We start from the raw sequence: 23,355 nt of genomic DNA, 5'->3' as shown, positions 1-23,355 counted from the left end.
ACAAAATTCTGGGACTTATTAGGTCTAATGTAAACAGAATGATTTTGGTTATATCAGCCTTCATAATCATGTCCTTGTTAGTGAGGAATGCATTGAGTTCTATGTGAATATTCTTTTTTATTTTATTTTATTTTTAAACTTCACAATATTGTATTGGTTTTGCCAAATATCGAAATGAATCCGCCACAGGTATACCTGTGTTCCCCATCCTGAACCCTCCTCCCTCCTCACTCCCCATAGTGAATATTTTTTAGACTATGTGTGATAGTCGCTTAGTCACATCCAATTTTTTGCAAATCTGTGGACTGTGGTCTGCCAGGCTTCTCTGTCCATGGAATTCTCCAGGCAAGAATACCATTTGTATTTGTAGGTTGCCATTCCGTTCTCCAGGGGATCTTTCCCATCTAGGGACTGAACCTGGGTCTCCTGCATCACAGGCAGATTCTTTACCATTTGAACCACTAGGGGAAGCCCAGAGTAAGATTTTATTTGAGAAAAAGAAAATCTATAGTAAAAAAACAAAACAAAAAAACCTCAGAAACTCACTAATATAGATTATACTGATACTTCCTCAGATCATGACAGTATTTCTTTTTCTTTTTCTTTTTTCTGGGTATAGGGTACTGTTATTGATGGTACATGACAAGGCAGGTCTCTCTAAGCCCCTCCCCTTCCTTAGGGCTTTGGGGATGGAAACATGTGGAGGTCAGAAGATTCTCAGTGTGGTGGAGGAGCGAGGTGGGGAAGGACTCCCCAGCAGCTGAGGAACTCTGTCTTCCTCTCATGCTCCTGCTGGGGCTGGGGGTCTGGGGACCTTACTCCTTGGAGGCCATGTGGACCGTGAGGTCCACCACCCTGTTGCTGTAGCCGAATTCGTTGTCGTACTAGGAAATGAGCTTGACAAAGTGGTCGTTGAGGGCAATGCCAGCCCCAGCATCGAAGGTAGAAGAGTGAGTGTCACTGCTGAAGTCGCGGAAGACAACCTGGTCCTCAGTGTAGCCTAGAATGCCCTTGAGAGGGCCCTCTGATGCATGCTTCACCACCTTCTTGATCTCATCATACTTGGCAGGTTTCTCCAGGCAGCAGGTCAGATCCACAGTGGACACTTTGGGGGTAGGGATGCGGAAGGCCATGCCAGTGAGCTTCCCGTTGTGCTCAGGGATGACCTTTCACATGGCCTTGGCAGCTCCAGTAGAAGCAGGGATAATGTTCTGGGCAGCCCCTCGGCCATCATGCCACAGCTTCCTGGAGGGGCCATCCACAGTCTTCTGGGTGACAGTGATGGCGTGGACAGTGGTCATAAGTCCCTCCATGATGCCAAAGTGGTCATGGATGACCTTGGCCAGGGGGGCCAAACAGTTTGTGGTGCAGGAGGCATCACTGACAATCTTGAGGGTGTTGTTATACTTCTCGTGGTTCAAGCCCATCACAAACATGGGGGCATCGGCAGAAGGCACAGAGATGATGACTCTCTTGGTGCCACCCTTCAAGTGAGCCCCAGCCTTCTTAATGGTAGTGAAGACCCCAGTGGACTCCATCATGTACTCAGCACCAGCATCACTCCACTTGATGCTGGCAGGATCTCGCTCCTGGAAGATGGTGATGGCCTTTCCATTGATGATGAGCTTCCCGTTCTCTGCCTTGACTGTGCCGTGGAACTTGCCGTGGGTGGAATCATACTGGAACATGTAGATCATGTAGTGAAGGTCAATGAATGGGTCATTGATGGTGACGATGTCCACTTTGCCAGAATTAAAAGCAGCCCTGGTGACCAGGCGCCCGATGTGGCCAAACCCTTTCACTCCGACCTTCACCATCTTGTGTCAGGGATGTGGCTGGCACAGCACAGAAGTTACAGCTATTTGTCGAACGGGCAGGAGCAGAGAGCCCATAACAGTATTTAATTGTAGTATTTCATATAGTATTTTATATTCATATAGCATCTCATGTGTCATTTATATGCATGATGTACTCTGCATAAAAGTTAAATAAGTAAGGTGACATTATACTGTCATGACATATTCCTTTTCCAATTTGGAAACAGTCTGTTGTTTCATGTCCAGTTATAGCTGTTGCTTCTTGACCTGCATGCAGATTTCTCAGAAGGCAGGTAAGATGGTCTGGTATTCCCATCTCTTTAAGAATTTTCCAGTTTGTTGTGATCCACACAGTCAAAGACTTTAGCATAGTCAATGAAGCAAAAGTGGATATTTTTCTGGAATTCTCTTGCTTTTTCTATGATTCAATGGATGTTGGCAGTTTGATCCCTGGTTCTTCTGCCTGTTCTAAAATCCAGCCTGAACATCTGGAAATTCTCGGTTCACATACTGATGAAGCCTAGTTTGGAGAATTTTGAGCATTATTTTGCTAGCGTGTGAGATGAGTGCAATTGTGCAGTAGTTTGAACATTCTTTGGCATCGCCTTTCTTTGGGATTGAATGAAAACTGATCTTTTCCAGTCCTGTGGCCTCTGCTAAGTTTTCCAAATTTGCTGGCATATTGATTGCAGCACTTTCACAGCATCATCTTTTAGGGTTTGAAATAGCTCAGCTGGAATTCCATCACCTCCGTTAGCTTTCTTCATAGTGATGCTTCCTTAGGCCCACTTGACTTCACACTCCAGGCTGTCTGGCTCTAGGTAAGTGATCACACCATAATGGTTATCTGGGTCATTAAGATCTTTTTTGTATAGTTCTTCTGCGTATTCTTGTCACCTCTTCTGAATATCTTCTGCTTCTGTTAGGACCAAACTATTTCTGTCCTTTACTGCACCCATCTTTACATGAAATGTTCCCCTGGTTTCTCTAATTTTCTTGAAGAGATCTCTAGTTTTTCCATTCTATTGTTTTTCTCTATTTGTTTGCATTGATCACTTAGGAAGGCTTTCTTATCTCTCCTTGCTATTCTTTGAAACTCTGTGTTCAGATTGGTATATCTTTCCTTTTCTCCTTTGCCTTTTGCTTGTCTTCTTTTCTCAGCTCTTTGGAAGGCTTCCTCAGAGAATCATTTTTCCTTTTTTACATTTCTTCTTCTGGGGGATGATGGTTTTGATGACTGCCTCCTGTACAATGTAACAAACCTCCATCCATATTTCTTCAGGCATTCTATCCTTTAGGTTCCCTTTCTCTCCTTCTTAAGAGTGAAGTACCAGAAAGTACAATGAAAGATCTATGATCTACAAGTGGGCTTCATTGCAGGATGGTCAGGCAACTTGCCAACCTTGGGGGACTGGTACATATCTGAGGTAGTTCAGTTTCTGAAAGAGAGAATGAGTCTGGCTCATGTACGTGTTTACAGTTTTCTGGGAACAGGTGTGAGAAGGAGGCTGAAATATTCACTGTTTATGATAGAAATACTCATTCCATATCCTTTTTTTCATCTTGTCACCTCATTTCAGTTGTAAATGCTGCCTGGAGTCCCTGGGCATGGTGATAAATTTCTAATCTCCTGTAGGGAATATGGGAATCAAATGGGGGGAAAGGAAGTTTCCCACATTTGAAAAAGCTGGGTACAATAACATGGTTGATAGGTGGTTGATGGATTCAGATATTTTCATTTTCATAGGTAAGAACTACAAATATTGGTCCTGGGGCCATATTAGTTAGTTGTAGTAATTAAGATGAAAGTGACTTTGGGGCATACAAATTAGAATTCATTATTCTATAATCATGACTTTTGTGTATGATCATTATCAAGAGCTATATGTTTGGAGAACTTCATAAATTTATTTTTTGTAATCAAAATGAAAGAGAAATAGAGCTTGGGACATGATTAAGGAAACTGATGCTGCTTATCCACCATTAAATTTTTGAACAGTATTATATTTTAATTTTTCATTTATTTGGTTTTGATTTATCTGGAAAGAATGATTGCAAACTTTGACTAAATATTCATACTAATAAAAACAAAAATGCTGCACAAAGAAATAGACTTGTCAATTTTATTTTTAGGATGAAATGATTTTATGTATTTGAAAGTTTACCACATGGAAATAATTTAATACTTTTTACTACACCATAAAAGACAAAAAGGCTATGTTTTCCATAATTATTTCAAGACTTTTCCATTAATATACTGTCTCAAGTTTTACAATAAAAATGCAAGAATCCTATTCCTATTTCCAACTCAGCATTAAAAATCCTCCCTTTAGACACCACTACTTACATATATGCTTTCCAAGTGAAGGAGGAGACAGACAGAACAGGCTCCATCTTGAAAGCAGGACTCCATCTTGGGCCACACTCTGGGCTTTGAGCTATGTGCCCAGTATCTATGGAAATGATGTACCAAGTGGAAAACCAGACCCCCTGGATGCAAGAGCCCCAGGGCTCATACCTTCACCCAAAAGAATACCTTAATTATCTGTGTAACCGAATAGAATCATAAATTCTATTATGCTTATTGGGGTATGACCACAGGCCTATTGATAATTGTCCACTATTAACTACCTAGGCTTAAGGCATACAAATCACGGGTTTAAGGCATATGAAACACAAGTTAACTTTAATTGTATCTTTCTCTTCCTTTGTTCAAACTAGTTTCAGAGAATTTGGGGAGGTGGGTTTGAACACGTACACTTAGGGTATATAAAGTTTTCACAAAAACTGGTTGGGGTCCTTGGCTAAGAGGAGACTCTGCCTTGGGCCCGCTGGTGTAATAAACTGCACTCCACTATCTGCATTGTCCTGAGTGAGTTTGTTTCCCAGAATGCGTACACAAGAACTGGCAATTATGTATCTGTAGCCAGTTAGAGTTCATAAATAAGCATGAACTCTTTATATGTGTATTTTTCAATTTGAAGAGGTATAATTCTAAGACTTTCATAAATTATGAGTAAGAATAACATTACTTTCAAAATCTGAACTTAATGAAATTAAAGTTACGAAAATTGCTTACTGGAAGACACAAAAATTAGATGTATCTTCACAAGACAAAATTTTCTTACCTACTGTATTGATTTTCTAGGGTTGTCATAATAAAACACTAGAGACTGGGTGGCCTAAGCAATGCAACTTTAATTTTTTTATTATTATGGAGGCTAGAAATCTGGAATCAAGGTGTCTACAAGATTGCGTTCTTCTGAGAACTGTCACTTAGCTATGCAGACATCCATCCTCTCCCTGTATCTTCACATTGTCTTTCTTCTGTAAGTGTCTATATGCACACATCACTTAAAGGCAAATAAGCTCATATAATCTGTTATCAAAACGACATGTAAAAAAGCTTTCTTGAACAGAAAGAAAAACCAAATCCAAGTCTTAGCTTACTCCCAAACCAGATTCGTTCACTCAAATAAATTCAACCTAGTTTTAGGAGATTTTGATTATGTGTAACTCTTCCATATTTTTCTTGTTGATAAATTTGTGACAAAATACTGCCTTATTTATTTTAAACCCAGGCACAATTGAAGTATTATATTTAGTATATATTTAATGTCTTGATGATTCAAGACATGTCTATGTTATTACTGTTAGATCAATAAACTTATATATTAATATCAGGTACTAATTTAATATTAAATATTTAATATTTAATTAAATTACACTAATTAAATATTAAATATTTCAGTTCATGTGAACCTGAAACTCATTTAATTTAATTTCTTTTGTATTAAAAAAATTTTTTTTTTGTTTGTAAGCACTTACTTTAATTTAAGCCAATCAAATAAAGCTCTTCTGCAAATTAACCATTGCAATGTGATTTTAAAAAAATCAGGACCTATATAGACACACAGTGAGGCCTCAGCTTTTATTTTGTTTCCATTCTGAGTCAGGTACAGTAATATAAAACTCATTAGTTTACAAAAAGTTTAAAGATTGGATTATAGGCAGATTTTTATTTTTCCTATTCTAAAATCGCATTCCAAAGGACAGCAGAGATGAGACCAGATAGGACATTTGCATCTCAAAGACATACAGAAATGTAAGTTTCTCTCTACAGAGTCTCCATACAAACTCACTGGGGGCTCTGTTTAGAGCATTTTTCTCTCTTCCCTCTTATGCAGTGGTGGACAGCACTGCGGTGCCCCTGGCAAGCCTCAGGTAGGGGGATGTGTGAGTTTCACTTCCTTACAGTCATTTCATGGATAGTGTGAAATGGAATATCTCCTGTCATATCAACAAAGATGTCACATCTATCTGTGATTCTGGCCTCCCCAGATGTAAGTTTCTGGGCTCTGTGGATAAACAGCAGAAGAAGAGAGGTGGGTACACAAAGACTTCGAGAATGTTACAGTCCTTCACAGGTGGGCAGGGTCAGGTTATCTCCCTGAGGCAGGCCCTTACGTATGTTTATAATAACAAAAGTGGCAAGATAAAGGTTAAAGTCACAGAAGCAGATCCAGGGTAATTTAAAATTAACCCTTCCTGGTTACTGGACAGTGTGTGCTGCTTAGGAGCTTACTCCTCCCGTGTTGTCCCAGAGTTTTTTCAGCCCTGTCTTATGTTCCTCAGGCTTCCCAGCGTAGTACAAGACTTCCATGAGTGCTCAGATCGTGGAATGGCTACCTCTTATGTGCATCCCTGGTTGAGCAGTTTGTTAATTAAGTGAATGGGTTTCCCTACAGGAGCAAGCTGTGCATGATGTTTTGCCTCCACCACTCCTGCAAGTTTCTCAGTAGCCTGAGAAAGCTCTTGCTGGTGAGGAGAGAGTCCCTTCTTTGGAGCACAAAAGCTCTCATGAGATTTCAGTTTTATTTTGACAAACTCCATTAAGGTAGCCAATTCATGGAAAAACGACAATCCAATCTTCCCCCTAATAACTCAGTCCCACTTTACTCAGTGTTTAACTGAGCAAGGTCTTCTCATTCTCTAAAGTGAGGCTATCCACTTGGTATCCTAACTAAATCTTCCCAGTGCCTTCTCCAAGAGTCCCCTGCTTGAGCAAAATCTTCCCAGTACATTCTACACTGAAGATCTCCTATATAGTCTAAACTGAGCAACCCAGTTTCAAGGATCACATTTTTCCCCCAGTGAATAGAACTTAGGATCATCAACCAATAATGGGAGATCCTAGAACCAGGAGAGACTCACTTAAGTCCATCTCGACTTCCTGAGGAGGTGGGAGGGCACAACAGGCCTCTGCTGGTACTAAGGTTCCAAATAGAGAGTTCAGGAGTGGAAGAGGAATTTGCTCTGGGTCCCATCATGCTGGTCACCAAACCTGTCAACTAAAATATAGTCATAACCTGGGAGTAAATAGTATTTATTTGGTGGGAATTCTTAGGACTTCAAGCCCAGGAGGCATTACTTTAGGTAAAACTGTTCCAAGGAGGCAGAGGAAGAAGTCAGGATATATAGAAGTTGGCAACAAAGGGGTCAGGCAGTCTGAATGTTGCATGGAGGAATACAATTTGGACTCCATGTTGGAAACTGTTTCTTTGACTTGCTTTTACTATTACAATCATACTCAGTGGCTTGCCTGGAGGACCCTGCCCTCTGCTTGACTGTAAACTAAAGTGCCTTTGTTCAGCTCATGGAGAGATAGTTTGTCCCTGCTCACCTGTGGATAGAAGAGATGAGCACACCCCTTCGGAAGGCTGGACATTCCTTTGGAGATGTTTTACAAGCCTGAAGACCCTTTCACTTTACTTCCCCACTGCATCTCCCTCTCTATACAACCTTTTGACTTTAGTTCCTCATCGCTTCTTTCTCTCTGATCTATAAAAGAACCTGGCAACCAGGCCCCAAAAAGATGGTTATTTTGAGGCACTAGCTTGCCGTCTTCTAGGCCTACCAGCTCCCTGATTAAAGTCTCTTCCTTGCCTCGGCACCTCATCTCTTGGATTCATTAGCCTGTCATGTGGCAAGCAGAGAGAGCTTGAACTTGGTAACAGTTTGGTAACAGGAGCCTTGCTACCCATGGCTAACTGGCCCCAGTCAAGGAATATTGGGGCAAGACCATAGCAGCTGCTGGGACCATTTGTTGTCCTGAGGGTCATTCCTTCAAAATTCCCTGAAGTGGCACCTGCTGCCCCCAGTGCTTGGCTGTTGAGACAAGAAACCAACAGACTTCTACAGTTGATGGACTCAATTTTGTTTGTCGGGTAAGTCTACCCAATTCGACAGTTGGTTCAGCCAGTTCACTTGTTTTGTGTGTCCTTTTGTGTTAAGAGCCGATGAGCTTAATTTTGGAGGGTAAGTCGTTCTGGAGTGCACACCAAGAATATGTTTTCCCCTCAGTTTGAGCTTTTCCTTTACAGGATTAGCCAATTTGGTTAGGTACACATTTGCAGAGGGGAGGTGTTGTTGGACTCTACCCTGGTTCATTGGGAACTAGTCTTCGTGGGGTGAGCCCACTCAAATTGGAATTAGCTCCTTTGTAAGGTAAATTTATTTACCTGATTTGGGAACTGGTACAGTTGGAACCAGTTCATTTGGGAGCAAGTTCTTGTGAGGGTGGGTAGCCTAGTTAGAATTATTTCATTTGTTTTATACAGTACATTTATTTACCCTAGCTGGGAATTGGTTTGTTTGGATGCATCAATGCTGGAATTTGTACAGTTTGTGTAGGAATTTGTCTGCTTCTTTTGTGTTTGGTGTTATACAGCTTATAAAAGTGGGAAATATTTCATCTATTCTGAGGAAAGATCTTTGGGGTACACATTAGACATGTTAAGGTCAGAAGAACAATGGCCCTTGAATGGCTCACAATTAAACAATCTGGCAGTCAAGGAGCACATTACAAGGCTCTGATAATAAACTTGCCCAGGGGGGCTCCCTTGGACTTGAGACATCCAATTCTAAATTTCCCTACAGGAGCCCCAGGTAATTTTGACAGTGGGAACAAGCTGACTGTCTCTCTAATAGACACTACTCTCCTTTGTAAATTAAATGCTCAAATAACCTTTTGCTCAGAATAGCTTGACATCAGGGTCCCACGGTGGCCTGTTTGACCCTGTCCAATCTGGGGAGCTTTGGCTCCCATCTGAGCTGCTTTGGCTCCTATTTGGGGTGTTCTCCCTGTGAAGGGAAACTCCCTTTATAAGGCACTTTGGAGAAAGGTCATCAGTCAAATGGGACTGGGAACCCATGTTAATGAGACTTTTCGGCTGATTGGGTTTTGATTTATTCTGATCACCTTGGTGATGTGCACACATGTGGTACTGCTTCCTGTAAGGCTTTCTCTATGGTTTTCTTCTTGTTTCTTTCTCCTCACACCCTCTGGGAATAGGTCAGTGGCTGTGGAAACAACTGAGAGATTCTGGCCAGAATCACCCTCAGACATATTCCAAAGGCCCCAGTTCTCACTGGGCCCCAGTAGCTACTGCCCAAGTGGGTGAGTGTCTATCCTTCTGACTCCTTTCTGAGGACTAGGCCAGTGGCTCTCAGGGCAGATTCCTCAGTCTTCCCTATCTTTCCTGTTACATTTGCCTCTTTTGTAGGAGGCTGAGTGTTGCCCCCGCGCCTTCCAGAGAGGCTTTCTCCCTTAGGCTAGAGGAAGAGAAGTGAAGCTTTCCAACATGGATGAATAGATGTGTCAATCCTTGTTGAGGCAGCCACCCAATTCTTTTGGGAAAGGAGGGAAAAATAGAACTGTCCTTGGCTTACAAATGTAGCCTTTTAAGGACCAGAAGCATGGTTCCAAAAATTCTTTCACCACTCCCAAAACCTCTGTTCATCTTATGAAGCTTATAACTACTAAGCAAAGGGGAAACAAAGCCATCCTAGAAAAAATTTGCCTGTATCTTTGAGATGAAAATATCCTCTCTGGTCATTCTTGGACCTTATCTCTGCCATCTTTTTGAAATGCAAATTTTAGAGAGGGTAAACTCTTGAGAGTCCCTTGGACTGCAAAAAGATCCAACCAGTCCATTCTGAAGGAGATCAGTCCTGGGTGTTCTTTGGAAGGAGTGATGCTAAAACTCAAACTCCAGTACTTTGGCCACCTCATGCGAAGAGTTGATTCATTGGAAAAGACTCTGATGCTGGGAGGGATTGGGGGCAGGAAGAGAAGGGGACGACAGAGGATGAGATGGCTGGATGGCATCACCGACTCGATGGACGTGAGTTTGAGTGAACTCCGGGAGTTGGTGATGGACAGGGAGGCCTGGCGTGCTGTGATTCATGGGGTTGCAAAGAGTCTGACACCACTGAGCGACTGAACTGAACTGAAAGTAATTTAGAAATTGGCTTGTCCAAGGTAATCAGAAATTGCTTTTTCTGCAAAGATAATATTCAGCCATCTAGCCAAGTGAGCCTGACTTGTTTCATCTGTAAGAACCCCAATTTTAATCCAACCTCTTTTGTAAACAGATGGGTTTGCTGTACCTGAGTCAGAAATGAAATCTTGAAGTAAGAACTGAGGCCTCACCATTTGTGTGTGTGTGTACCTATATATATATATATATATATATATAAATATACATATATTTGAATAACATTGCCCAAGTTGACTTGTAAAAACAGCTCTATTTAATTGGCTTATATAATAATAATAAGCACTTACAAACAAAACAATTCTAAATACAAAAAAATTAAGTTAAGTGAGTTTCAGGTTCACATGAACTGGGAAATATTTAATACTAAATTAGTACCTGGTATTAATGTTTTAGTTTGTTGACCTAATTATAATAATAAAGACTTGTTTTGAGTCATCAACATATCAAATATATAATAAGTATAATGCTTCCATTGTGCCTGTTAACATAAACAGGTTATTACACATTTTACAAATTTGACAGCAAGAAATGTACTTCCTTGTGGAAAAATCTTTAGGGAAAATAAGATGTGCTTTTAGTAGAAAAAGATGTGAAGAAAAAGAAATACTGAAAATAGTTATGCATGATCACAATTTCCTAAGACTTGGATTTGGCATTTTCTCTCTGTTCAGAGGAAAGTTTTCTTTTTTTAAGTGATTTATATTTGCTTTTGAGATCTCTTGTTACTTTGATTAAAGAATAAGTATTGTTCAAGTGTCTTTATAATTTATTAAATGCTTTGCCATGACTTTTAAGTTTTTTGTCATTTGTAGATACTTTTGCACTGTCATGCTATTACAGAAAGGGCTTCACTATCAAGGAGATTTACAGGAAGGCTATGAAAGCACTTACAGCAGTTCCACATCAAAATGATGGCTATGTGAGCCAAGATAGTGCAGTAGTCGACTTCCACTAGACCTTGAGCCTCAGTGTATGCTCTTTGTAACACTGAAGGAGGAAACAGAACAGGCTCTCTCTTGAGGGCAGGACTCCACCTCAGGCCTGACTAAGGACTTTGAGCTATATGCCCCATATCTATGGAAACAACGCGCCAACTGGAAAACCAGGCACCTGAAAAGAAGAGCCCCAGAGCTCTCCATCGCCTAAAAGAATACCCTAATTATCTGTATAACCGAATAGAATCATACATTCTATTGGCTTATTGATAACTGTCCACTGTTAACTACCTAGGCTTAAGGCATATGATCGCGGGTTAACTTTGATTGTATCTTTCTTTTTCCTTTGTTCAGACTAGTTTCAGGGAACCTTAAACACTTAGGGTATATAAGGTTTTCACAAAAACTGGTTGGTGTCCTTGGCTAAGAGGAGACTCTGCCTTGGGCCCGCTGATGTAATAAACTGCACTCCACTATCTGCATTGCCCTTCTGAGTGAGTTTGTTTCCCGGAACGCGTGACTACAACGTTTGGTGCATTGGCCGGGAAACTCCTCACTTTGAGGAGACAAGTCTCATTTGGGACTACTCCAAGGCCTTGCAGCTTGAAACTTCTAGAAGGGGGAAGGCCCCTCACTCTTCTGGAAGGATTCTGCTTCTCAACGCCTGGACCTTTCACATTAGCAGGTAGTGAGCAGCAGCAGGGAAACTGAGTGCTCAGGTGAGGAGGAACCCACCTAGTAGGGTGGAAGAGGGGGCCTGTGAAGGAGTCTTTTGGGCCCGGAGAAGAAAACAACAGTCTCAAAGGCCCTTGTTGAATTATCTAACTTCGGAGAAAACAAAACAGAACTTTAGGTCCTGCCCTGATGCTCCACGCCAGTTGCATCTATCTGGGACTTATCACTCCCTGTCCATAAACCTTCCACCCCCTACACCTGTCCAGAAGACTTATCACCTCCTGTCCAGAAACCTTCCACCCCCTACACCTGCCCAGAAGACTTATCACCCCCTGCCCAACTACAAATGCCATCACAACTAAAGAATACCTGAAATATCCCACCTGATGAACGTTTCCCTTATTGCTTCCACAAACCTCCCTATAAATATGGAACCTCCCTGATCCCTCTCCATGCTCAGCCTGGTCGTTAGGCCGACTGTTGCCCCTCCTTGCCTGAATAAAGGTAACCTACTTCTTTTTTTTTATTTTTTAACTTTACAATATTGTATTGGTTTTGCCAATGAATCTGCCACAGGTATACACGTGTTCCCCATCCTGAACCCTCCTCCCTCCTCCTTCCCCATACCATCCCTCTGGGTCGTCCCAGTGCACCAGCCCCAAGCATCCAGTATCGTGCATCGAACCTGGACTGACGACTCGTTTCATATATGATATTATACATGTTTCAATGCCATTCTCCCAAATCATCCCACCCTCTCCCTCTCCCACAGAGTCCAAAAGACTGTTCTATACATCAGTGTCTCTTTTGCTGTCTCGTAAACAGGGTTATCGTTACCATCTTTCTAAATTCTAAATATATCCGTTAGTATACTGTATTGGTGTTTTTCTTTCTGGCTTACTTCACTCTGCTTACTTCACTCTGTATAATAGGCTCCAGTTTCATCCACCTCATTAGACCTGATTCAAATGTATTCTTTTTAATGGCTGAGTAATACTCCATTGTGTATATGTACCATAGCTTTCTTATCCATTCATCTGCTGATGGACATCTAGGTTGCTTCCATGTCCTGGCTATTATAAACAGTGCTGTGATGAACATTGGGGTACATGTGTCTCTTTCAATTCTGGTTTCCTCAGTGTTAAAGGTAACCTACTTCTGTTGAGGTCTTCTTTCCTTTTTCTGCCTTGGCCTGAACTATACCTTACATTCTTGGTGCTGAAACCCAGGAAGGGGCAAGGTACTCATCTCACTCTCTCTCACTCTCCCTTCCTCTCATTGTTTTCCCTTTTCCCAGAGTCAGCCTGGGAGCGTGAACATCCACCGAGCTCACTTTTCTGCCAGGGCTCAAGTTCCCCTCGGGGACTCCTAATGCCTTCGTGAGGTGTAAGCCTTGTGCTAAGGCTTTATTGGTGCTTTGCGTACCCACAGGCTTCAGCTTTACCCCCTTTTCCTCTCTCTCTCTCTCTGATGACCTCCAGAATAGGGAACTCTTGCCATTCGACTGTTTTACATGCAACACTCCACTCAAGCCGGCCCCTAGATTAAGGTAAGATCCGGACGGTGTTCTAGAGGCACCCTAGAACTCAGTCCTCTCTGGGTCTGGGGGACCCCCAGCCCGGGGCTACTCTGTAGGCTACGGTGGGGGATGCTCCACCTCGACACAGAGCTCTCTTCTCATAACTCCTATTGCGACTACCGGTGATGACTCTAGCTCTCAATAGGAGCTGCTGCTTGCCTTTCAATTATAGGGTCTGGCCAATCTGTCCCACAAGATTCCCCTCTGACCTGTGTTCTCAAAAATCTCAAACCACTCTCACTCACTGAACTCAAAGCTAACCGTTTAAAACAACTCTGTACACAGATTTGGTCTCAATACCAATTAGATAATTAAGACCGCTGGCCTGAAGTCAGCACATTTGACTTTAACATTCTTCAAAATCTCTCCGACTTCCTTAAACGAAATGGCAAGTGGTCGGAGGTCCCATATGCTCAAGCCTTTTGGGCCCTTCAGAGCAGGCCCTCCCTATGCAAGGCCTGCTCCACCCACGAGGTCCTTCTATGCACCTTGCCTCCCAAGCAAAAGGGCTCTTCTTCCTCAACTAACCGCAGACCTCGACCTTCTGCAGACCTCGACCTTCCCGCGGACGAGTTCGACCCTGTGGTCGAGCACCCTCCCTACCCGCTACCCTGCCACCCCTCTCCTTCCCCTTCATCCAACTCACCTACTGGCCCAGAAACCTCTCCTGACTCCCCCTGCACCCCGCTACCCCATCTCCCTGACTCCCCCTCCCCCCTTCCTTCCCCTGCTTCCACACAGTCAGGTACCAAACACGTTTCCCCTGAGAGAGGTGGCAAGACCAGATGGCCCCACCAGAGTCCATGTGCCATTTTCATTGTCAGATATGAGCCAGATAGAAGAAAAGTTAGGATCATTTTCTGGAAATCCTACCAGATACAGAAAAGAATTCCTGAGACTCTCCCAGGCCTATAACCTCACACGGAGTGACGTATATTATATCCTAAATGCCACTCTCACCCCTGATGAAACAGACCATATCTGGCAAGCGGCAAAAGCCCATGCTGATCATTTACATGACCAAGACTGGGATAGCCCAGTTGCTGATGAGGCGGTGCCTCAGTTAGATCCCCACTGGACTTACCAGCCTGGTGACCCAGATATCAGGAGACCCAATAATATGATTACCTGTATTCTAGATGGAATGCATAAAAATACTCATATCCATGTCAATTATGATAAAGTCAGAGAAATCACCCAAGGGGCAGACGAAAATCCAGCCTTATTCTTGGCACGTCTCACAGAGGCAGTCCAGAAGTATACCAACCTAGATATCACCACCCCTGCTCAGTTACTCTACCTTCATGTTCAATTCATCAGCCAGTCTGCCTCTAACATCAGACGCAAGCTTCGACAACTAGAAAAGCGCCCTGAGACCCCCCCAAAGAGACCTTCTAGAAGTAGCCTTCAAGATGTTCAATAATAGAGAGGAGGAGGCTAAGAAAGAAAAAGAACGTGAGAGAAAAGCGAAATATGCCTTTTTGGTGGCAGCAATTAAGGGAAGAGATCAGCCTGGCCCAAGTTACCCCAGAACGGGGCTTAAGACCTGCCCCCAGACCCTGCTTCTGATGCAACCAGTCAGGACACTGGGCAAAGTCATGCCCAAACCCGCAGCCCCCCACAAAAGTATGCCCAGCCTGTGGCCAATGGGGACACTGGAAGATAGACTGTCCCCAGGGATGCCCTGGCACCCCTGGGGAGGTCCCCACTTCCCAGACCTGGAGAGTGGAATGTCCACAGGGACGCCTTGGCACCTCTGGAGAAATCCCCACTTCTCCCCAGAACCCCAGCCCAACCCTACGAGAGTTGTTCCAATGACAGGGCCTGGGTTCCAGCCTCCCAGCCCGTGTCCTGAACACGAGCTTGGAACTTAAGGTAGACGGGGTACTGGGCAGAAAAAAGACCTCTTTTATAGTAGACACTGGAGCCACTTTCTCTCTCTTAACTTCCTACTCTGGCCCACCTCAAGACTCAGAACTCACAATCAAGGGGGTCTCTGGAGTTTCCCTAAGGCCAAAAATCAGCTCTCCATTACTCTTTCAATTTGGAAAATTGACCCTTATACACTCATTCCTCATAATGCCTCAGTGCCTGATGGCACTCCTAGGGAGACATTTATTATCCAAATTGGGGGCCTTTATTACCATACCCCCTCAACACAGTCTCTATATTCTGCATGCAGATGGCACCTGGAAGGTCCCTATCCCTCACCCCTGACCTTCCCTTGGATCTACCCACCTTAGACCCCGAAGTCTGGGACACTGATCACCCATCCATAACCAAACATCATCCCCCAGTTCACATTACCCTAAAAGACTCCTCGACTATAATCACCCAACAACAGTACTCTGTCACCCCAGAGGCCCACAAGGGACTTAAGCCTATAATAGACCATCTTCTTCAAGCCTCTATCTTAATTCCTACCCTTTCACCACACAACACCTCTATTCTGGTAGTAAGGAAGGGACCAAACTCTTGGAGATTGGTCCAAGATCTGCGAAAAGTCAATGAGGCCATCACATCAACATTCCCAGCAGTCCCTAACCCTTACACCCTTCTGTCTACCATACCCCCGACTGCAACCCACTTCATGTTATTAGATCTCAAAGACGCCTTTTTCACCATCCCCCTCCACCCCCTCTCCCAACCCTTCTTCGCCTTCACCTGGCAAGACCCTGAGACTCACGTTTCCCAACAACTAACACAGAGAGTTCTCCCCCAGGGGTTCAGAGACAGTCCCCACTTTTTTGGACAGGCTTTACAAAAGGACCTACAGACACTCGACCTAGCCCTGAGTCATCTCCTCCAATACATAGATGACCTCCTCCTTTGTAGCCCAACCTGAAAACTCTGCCTCCAGCATACTCCCAAACTCCTTGGGGCCCTGGGATCCTGGGGTTATTGGGTATCCCAATCTAAGGCCCAAATAGCCCAGACAAACGTCACCTACCTGGGGCTCTCCATATCCCATCAACAAAGAACTATTCTCTCAGATAGAATCCAGGCCTTAATTAACTGTCCACTTCCAAAAACGAAAAGGGAACTCCTATCTATCCTTGGCCTCCTAAACTTTTTCCGTATCTGAATCCCTAACTTCTCCCTAATTGCAAAGGCGCTCTATGAGTCAACTAAAGGATGTCTGGATGAGCCCCTCTTTAATCCCTTCTTGCTGGCCAATCCTTTTCGTCAGCTTACCCGAGCCTCCTCCAACTCTCCACCTGCCAGATCACACCAGACCATTCTTTCTCTTTGCACATTCCAACCGAGGACAGGCCCTGGGACTTCTGTGTCAGCGGGCCAGAGACAACTGGGCTCCCATAGCTTATCTACCAAAACAGCTTGACATGGTGACCAAGGGGTGGCCTCCCTGTATACAGGCCATGGCTGCTATCGCAGCCCTCATACCCAAAGCAAATAAACTCTCTAGACATGCCCCTTTAATAGTCTGTTCTCCACACACCTTCCAAGACTTACTATCACATAGGGCTTTCCTCTCCCTTCCCCCTTCCAGGGTACAGGTCCTACATGCCTTTCTCCTCGACCCTCAGTTCTCATTCTCCCCCTGCTCTCCCCTTAACCCCACCAGCTTATTACCCATGTCCTCTACAACAGACTCTCTCCTACATAGCTGCAGTCTAACAGTAGGTCTTACCCAAACCCCTTCCAACATTTAACATATCAGCCCATCCTAGACCCAGATACCCCACACTGGTTCGCTGATGGCAGCTCTCAAAAATCCCCACCCTTTGCAGCAGGATATGCCATCATCCAGGGGGACCTTTGTCACAATCACAGAACTCAGACAATTGAAGCTTCATTTCTGCCACCTCACACCACCTCCCAATAGGCAGAACTGATAGCTCTCACCAGAGCTTTAACTCTGGCTAAAAATCTAAGGGTTAACATCCACACAGACTCCAAATATGCCTATAATATGCTTCACTCAAACATCCTAATGTGGAGAGAAAGAGGATTCCTAACCCAAAAGGGATCCCCCATTATTAATTCAGACCTGATCCACAAACTTCTATAGGCAGCACTCTTGTGAAACAAAGCCACCATCCTCCACTGCAGGGGACATCAAAAGGGAAGTGTCATATCAGCCTACAACAATGCTGCAGACCAGAAGGAAAGGAGATAGCACTGTCCCATCCTTCCCTCCAGTCCCCTGTCATCTTAGCTCTGACTCCACCCGACCCTCCCACCACCAGAGAAATCCTCTTATCTACACTCACTTTTTCATCCCTCTTCCAAGACACTCCAACAATTCCTCCCTAACCACTTCCCCATATCCAATGCTGGCCAACAATATTTAGATAAACTTATCCGCTCCTGTTAAACATGTCAACGTACTAACCCCAATTCCAACCTCAACTGGACATCCTTTCCAATCCATCAAATGTGAGGCAGCCTCCCAGGACAGGATTGGTAGATAGACTTTACTCAAATGCCCCCTGTCCAGAGAGTCAGATACCTCCTGGTCCTTGTGGACACCTTTTCGGGATGGGTGGAAGCATTTCCCACTACAAACAAAAAAGCCCAAATCCTCCTCACAGAATTATCCCCAGGTTTGGTCGGCCTTCATCCCTACAGTCTGATAATGGCCCGGAATTTACGTCCAAGATCACCCAACAACTTGTGCAATTCTTACAGATACCCTGGAAATTTCACATTCTATACCGTCCCCAGTCCTCAGGACAGGTAGAAAGGATAAATAGAATAATCAAAGAAACTCTTACCAAACTAACCCTCAAAGTACATCTGGATTGGACTAAACTTTTGCCAATTGTTCTCCTCAGAATATGGACTTTGCCCAGAAAGCCTCTGGGGCTGAGCCCCTTTGAGGTGATGCTTACAAATAGCTGTGAAAAGAAGAGAAGCGAAAAGAAAAGGAGAAAAGGAAAGATATAAATATCTGAATGTAGAGTTCCAAAGAATAGCAAGAAGAGATAAGAAAGCCTTCCTCAGTGATCAATGCAAAGAAATAGAGGAAAAAATAGACTGGGAAAGACTAAAGATCTCTTCAAGAAAATTAGAGATACCAAGGGAACACTTCATGCAAAGATGGGCTCGATAAAGGACAGAAATGGTATGGACCTAACAGAAGCAAAAGATATTAAGAAGAGGTGGCAAGAATACACAGAAGAACTGTACAAAAAAGATCTTCACAACCCAGATAATCATGATGGTGTGATCACTGACCTAGAGCCAGATATCCTGGAATGTGAAGTCAAGTGGCCCTTAGAAAGCATCACTACGAACAAAGCTAGTGGAGGTGATGGCATTCCAGTTGAGCTATTCCAAATCCTGAAAGATGATGTTGTGAAAGTGCTGCACTCAATATGCCAGCAAATTTGGAAAACTCAGCAGTGGCCACAGGACTGGAAAAGGTCAGTGCTCATTCCAATCCCAAAGAAAGGCAATGCCAAAGAAAGCTCAAACTACCACACAATTGCACTCATCTCACACGCTAGTAAAGTAATGCTCAAAATTCTCCAAGCCAGGCTTCAGCAATATGTGAACTGTGAACTTCCTGATGTTCAAGCTGGTTTTAGAAAAGGCAGAGGAACCAGAGACCAAATTGCCAACATCCACTGGATCATCAAAAAAGCAAGAGAGTTCCAGAAAAACATCTATTTCTGCTTTATTCACTATGCCAAAGCCTTTGACTGTGTGGATCACAAGAAACTGGAAAATTCTGAAAGAAATGGGAATACCAGACCACCTGACCTGCCTCTTGAGAAATTTGTATGCAGGTCAGGAAGCAACAGTTAGAACTGGACATGGAACAACAGACTGGTTCCAAATAGGAAAAGGAGTACGTCAAGGCTGTATATTGTCACCCTGCTTATTTAACTTATATGCAGAGTACATCACAAGAAACACTGGGCTGGAAGAAGCACAAGCTGGAATAAAGATTGCCAGGAGAAATATCGATAACCTCAGATATGCAGATGACACCACCCTTATGGCAGAAAGTGAGGAGGAACTAAAAAGCTTCTTGATGAAGGTGAAAGAGGAGAGTGAAAAAGTTGGTTTAAAACTCAACATTCAGAAAACGAAGATCATGGCATCTAGTCCCATCACTTCATGGGAAATAGATGGGGAAACAGTGGAAACAGTGTCAGACTTTATTTTTGGGGGCTCCAAAATCACTGCAGATGGTGACTGCAGCCATGAAATTAAAAGACGCTTACTCCTTAGAAGAAAAGTTATGATCAACCTAGATAGCACATTCAAAAGCAGAGACATTACTTTGCCAACAAAGGTCCGTCTAGTCAAGGCTATGGTTTTTCCTGTGGTCATGTATGGATGTGAGAGTTGGACTGCGAAGAAAGCTGAGTGCCGAAGAATTGATGCTTTTGAACCATAGTGTTGGAGAAGACTCTTGAGAGTCCCTTGGACTGCAAGGAGATCAACCAGTCCATTCTGAAGGAGATAAGCCCTGGGATTTCTTTGGAAGGAATGATGCTAAAGCTGAAACTCCAGTACTTTGGCCACCTCATGCGAAAAGTTGACTCATTGGAAAAGACTCTGATGCTGGGAGGGATTGGGGACAGGAGAAGAAGGGAACAACAGAGGATGAGATGGCTGGATGGCATCAATGACTCAATGGACGTGAGTCTGAGTGAACTCCGGGAGTTGGTGATGGACAGGGAGGCCTGGCGTGCTGCGATTCATGGAGTCGCAAAGAGTTGGACACAACTGAGCAACTTAACTGAACTGAACTGAACTCAACTGATGGAAGGCCCATGCTCCCTCCTGGACTGCCGCCTTGAACCTCCTCCCATAACAAGCTTCTTACACTCCCCTCTGCTGGCGGAACTCCGCAATGCGTCTGGAAATCCATCAACCACAACTTGCCTGTCCCTGACCCCCAAGCCTCCCTGCCCCCTTTACAAACTGGGGACATGGTCTATCTGTCTGATAATCCCCAGGGTGACCTAACCCCAAAGTGGCAGGACCATTCAAAATCATCCTCCTTAACCCGACTGCAAATAAACTCAAGAAGGTCACCTCCTGGGTATACCTCTCTCGCCTAAAACGGGTCACCTCCAATGCTGCGCTGCCCTCCTTAAATGACACCTATCAGGTCTCCCTCACAGCCCCAGTTCCTTAAAATTCATGCTGCGACAACCTCTGTCAACTATCCAAGAAGACACTGAATGATCTGGACTCTCTTTAACCTACGACTGTTCCTGACCCAATTACTACAAGACCTCTGGAGCAGCGCCCTGACAGGAACCTCCTTCAAAGACCTGACTACACTGGTGTCTCAACTGTGGCTCCAGGGAACCTTCTACAACCTGACTCCAGACGAAAATGATTTCTTTACTCTCGTTCTCTACATCATTCTACATCCTAATGAACATTGTTCCTCTTCAGATTCAAACAACCACCAACTTGGGGCCTTTTCCCCTCGCCCTGACTGGCTTCTCTCTGTCTCTCTAACTATAACAGCACTCTTAATCTTAATCCTTGCTATAGGCCTAGTAACTGTCTCCCCTCAGGACTGGCCACCTATCCTTCGTCTTTCCGTGGGTATCGCCTACGTTGCTAGCTGTGTTCTAGTCTTGTGTGCTGTTTCCTCTGGACTGCCTAACTAACAGCCCCATGACTCCTCTGTTCCTTATCCTTGCTGCACTCCCCAGCCTCTGGCTACTCCCTGCCCCTGCTCTGACATTTATTCCTATGTACATTCCTCATGTTATATACAGCTCCAAAACCATGTACCATGAACCTTGGGGGTGGGAAGTCCAAATCCCTACTCACTGTTAAAGTACAAAAGAGAGGGAGTTTCGTGAGTACCTGCTATAAGCCAAATGGAAGAAACATATGTTTCTATCCCATTACCCACTGGGGGTACTCAGACGGGGGTAGGGTACTAGATCAAAATCGGGAAAAGAAACAAGAACAAGTCATAAAGAACATAATTTCCCGGTTACAGGCAACCCCTGAGCCTTATAAAAGCCTAGATCTTCTTTTCCAATTACGACCTCTCCTAAAACCTCCCTCTGGCAACCAACACCTTACCCGCCTTCTCAACTCTTCCTTCCAATTCTTCCAGTACACACAACATCCCAGTGTTGGATACGCATGTCACTGTCTCCCTCACTACACATAGCAATTCCTTTACCTTCAACCTGGCTGTCACAGAGCAACTATACCTCCCCTTCCCAACAAAAAACTACACAACTCATTGGGCCAGTCTCTGACAATGTCCTACTCTCAGCCTCTTCAAAACTAACCTGTATTAACTACTCTAGTCCCAACTACACTGGTCTTACAAACTCCGCTCCCTCCTTCTGTTCCACTTGGGTTCTCTGGAACAGCACAAACAATTGCACCAATCCAGAAATCTTCATTCTCTGCGGGACCTATGCATATTCATGTCTCCCCTCGGACCCCCCTGGACCTTGCATCTTGGTCTTCCTGACCCCGGGCCTAACATTCCTCAAAGAAGAAAAGGTAGAACAAATAGTCTACCCCCAAGGGGAACTTTCCCACAGGAAAAGACGAGCTGTCATAGCCCCCGTCCTGATCGGGACTGGCATAACAGCAGCCCTAGGCACCGGGATTGGAGGCATCTCGACCTCTGCCCATTTCTGCTACAAGCTGTCCCAAGAACTTAATGAAGACATGGAGCAGGTAGTAGAGTCCTTCGTTTCAATCCAAAGACAAATTAACTCATTAGCTTCTGTGGCCCTACAAAATAGGTGAGCCCTGGACCTTCTCACCGCAGAAAAGGGAGGGACCTGCCTTTTCCTAGGAGAGGACTGCTGCTATTTTGTTAATGAAACAGGCATTGTCCAGGGCAGAGTCAAAGAACTTAGAGACAGAATTGAACGCCACAGAAAAGAGTTTCAAAACCTTTACAGTCCCCAAAGCCTGTTCCAACAGATCCTCCCTTGGTTGCTCCCTTTCCTGGGACCACTGGTACTTATCATTCTATTCCTCTTTTGGACCCTGTCTCTTCAATCTCTTTCAAAGGCTTCTCCAAAAATGGATTCAGGTCATCTCTCAAGATCAGGTCAAGACCATTCTTCTTCTCGAGAGCCTCACCCCAAGCTCAGAAAAAGGAGACCCTGGGCCCTAGGAAGATCCTCCATTCCAGACCTAAAATTGCCGCCCCTATCCAGCAGGAAGTAGCCAGAGAGATATGGCGCCCTTTCCCCCATTTTTTTATGATTTCAGGGTCTGGAATGAAGAAGTCTTTTGGGCCTAGAAAAGAAAACAACAGTTTCAAAGGCCCTTGCTGAATCATTTTTTTTTATTTTGTTTTTAAACTTTATATAATTGTATTAGTTTTGCCAAATATCAAAATGAATCCATCACAGGTATACATGTGCTCCCCATCCTGAACCTTCTTCCTCCTGCCTCCCCATACCATCCCTCTGGGTTGTCCCAGTGCACTAGCCTTGCTGAATCATTTAACCTCGGAGAAAACAAAACAGAAGTTTAGGTTCTGCCCTGATCCTCCAGGCCAGTTGCATCTATCTGGGATTTATCACCCTCTGTCTGGAAACTTTCCATCCACTACACCTGCCCAGAAGACTTATCACCCCCGGTCCAGAAACCTTCCATCCCCTATACTTGCCTAGAAGACTTATCACCCCTTGCCCAACTACAAATGCCATCTCAACTAAAGAATACACGAAACATCCTACCTGGTTAACGTTTCCCTTATTGCTTCCACAAACCTCCCTATAAATATGGAGCCTCCCTGACCCCTCTCCGTGCTCAGCCTCCTCGTTAGGCCGACTGTCACCCCTCCTTGGCTGAATAAAGGTAACCTATTTCTGTTGAGGTCGTCTTTCCTTTTTCTGCCTCAGCCTGAACTATACCTTACAGCCTGATCAACTCCTGGGAGGGACTAGAAGGGGCATGGACCCACAGAAGCCTCGAATAGGCAGTGGTTGCTTGGTACGCAGGTCGACGAACATGTTAGGGCTTAGGAAGGAAATTTATGAAGGTCATTTAGGAGATGTGTCCATGCCGTCTTGGGG

General features: G+C 44.2%; 1 pseudogene; it reads right to left on the bottom strand.

Annotated features, from left to right (window-relative positions):
• Positions 1 to 778: 778 nt before the first annotated feature.
• On the bottom strand, positions 779 to 1,851 carry LOC102265552 (glyceraldehyde-3-phosphate dehydrogenase pseudogene; annotated as a pseudogene).
• Positions 1,852 to 23,355: the final 21,504 nt, after the last annotated feature.

The sequence above is a fragment of the Bos mutus genome, chromosome 5 (genome assembly GCF_027580195.1).
Source record: "Bos mutus isolate GX-2022 chromosome 5, NWIPB_WYAK_1.1, whole genome shotgun sequence".
NCBI lineage: Eukaryota > Metazoa > Chordata > Mammalia > Artiodactyla > Bovidae > Bos > Bos mutus.
Note: the sequence above shows the minus strand (reverse complement) of the source record. Positions and strands in the feature narration are given on the sequence as shown.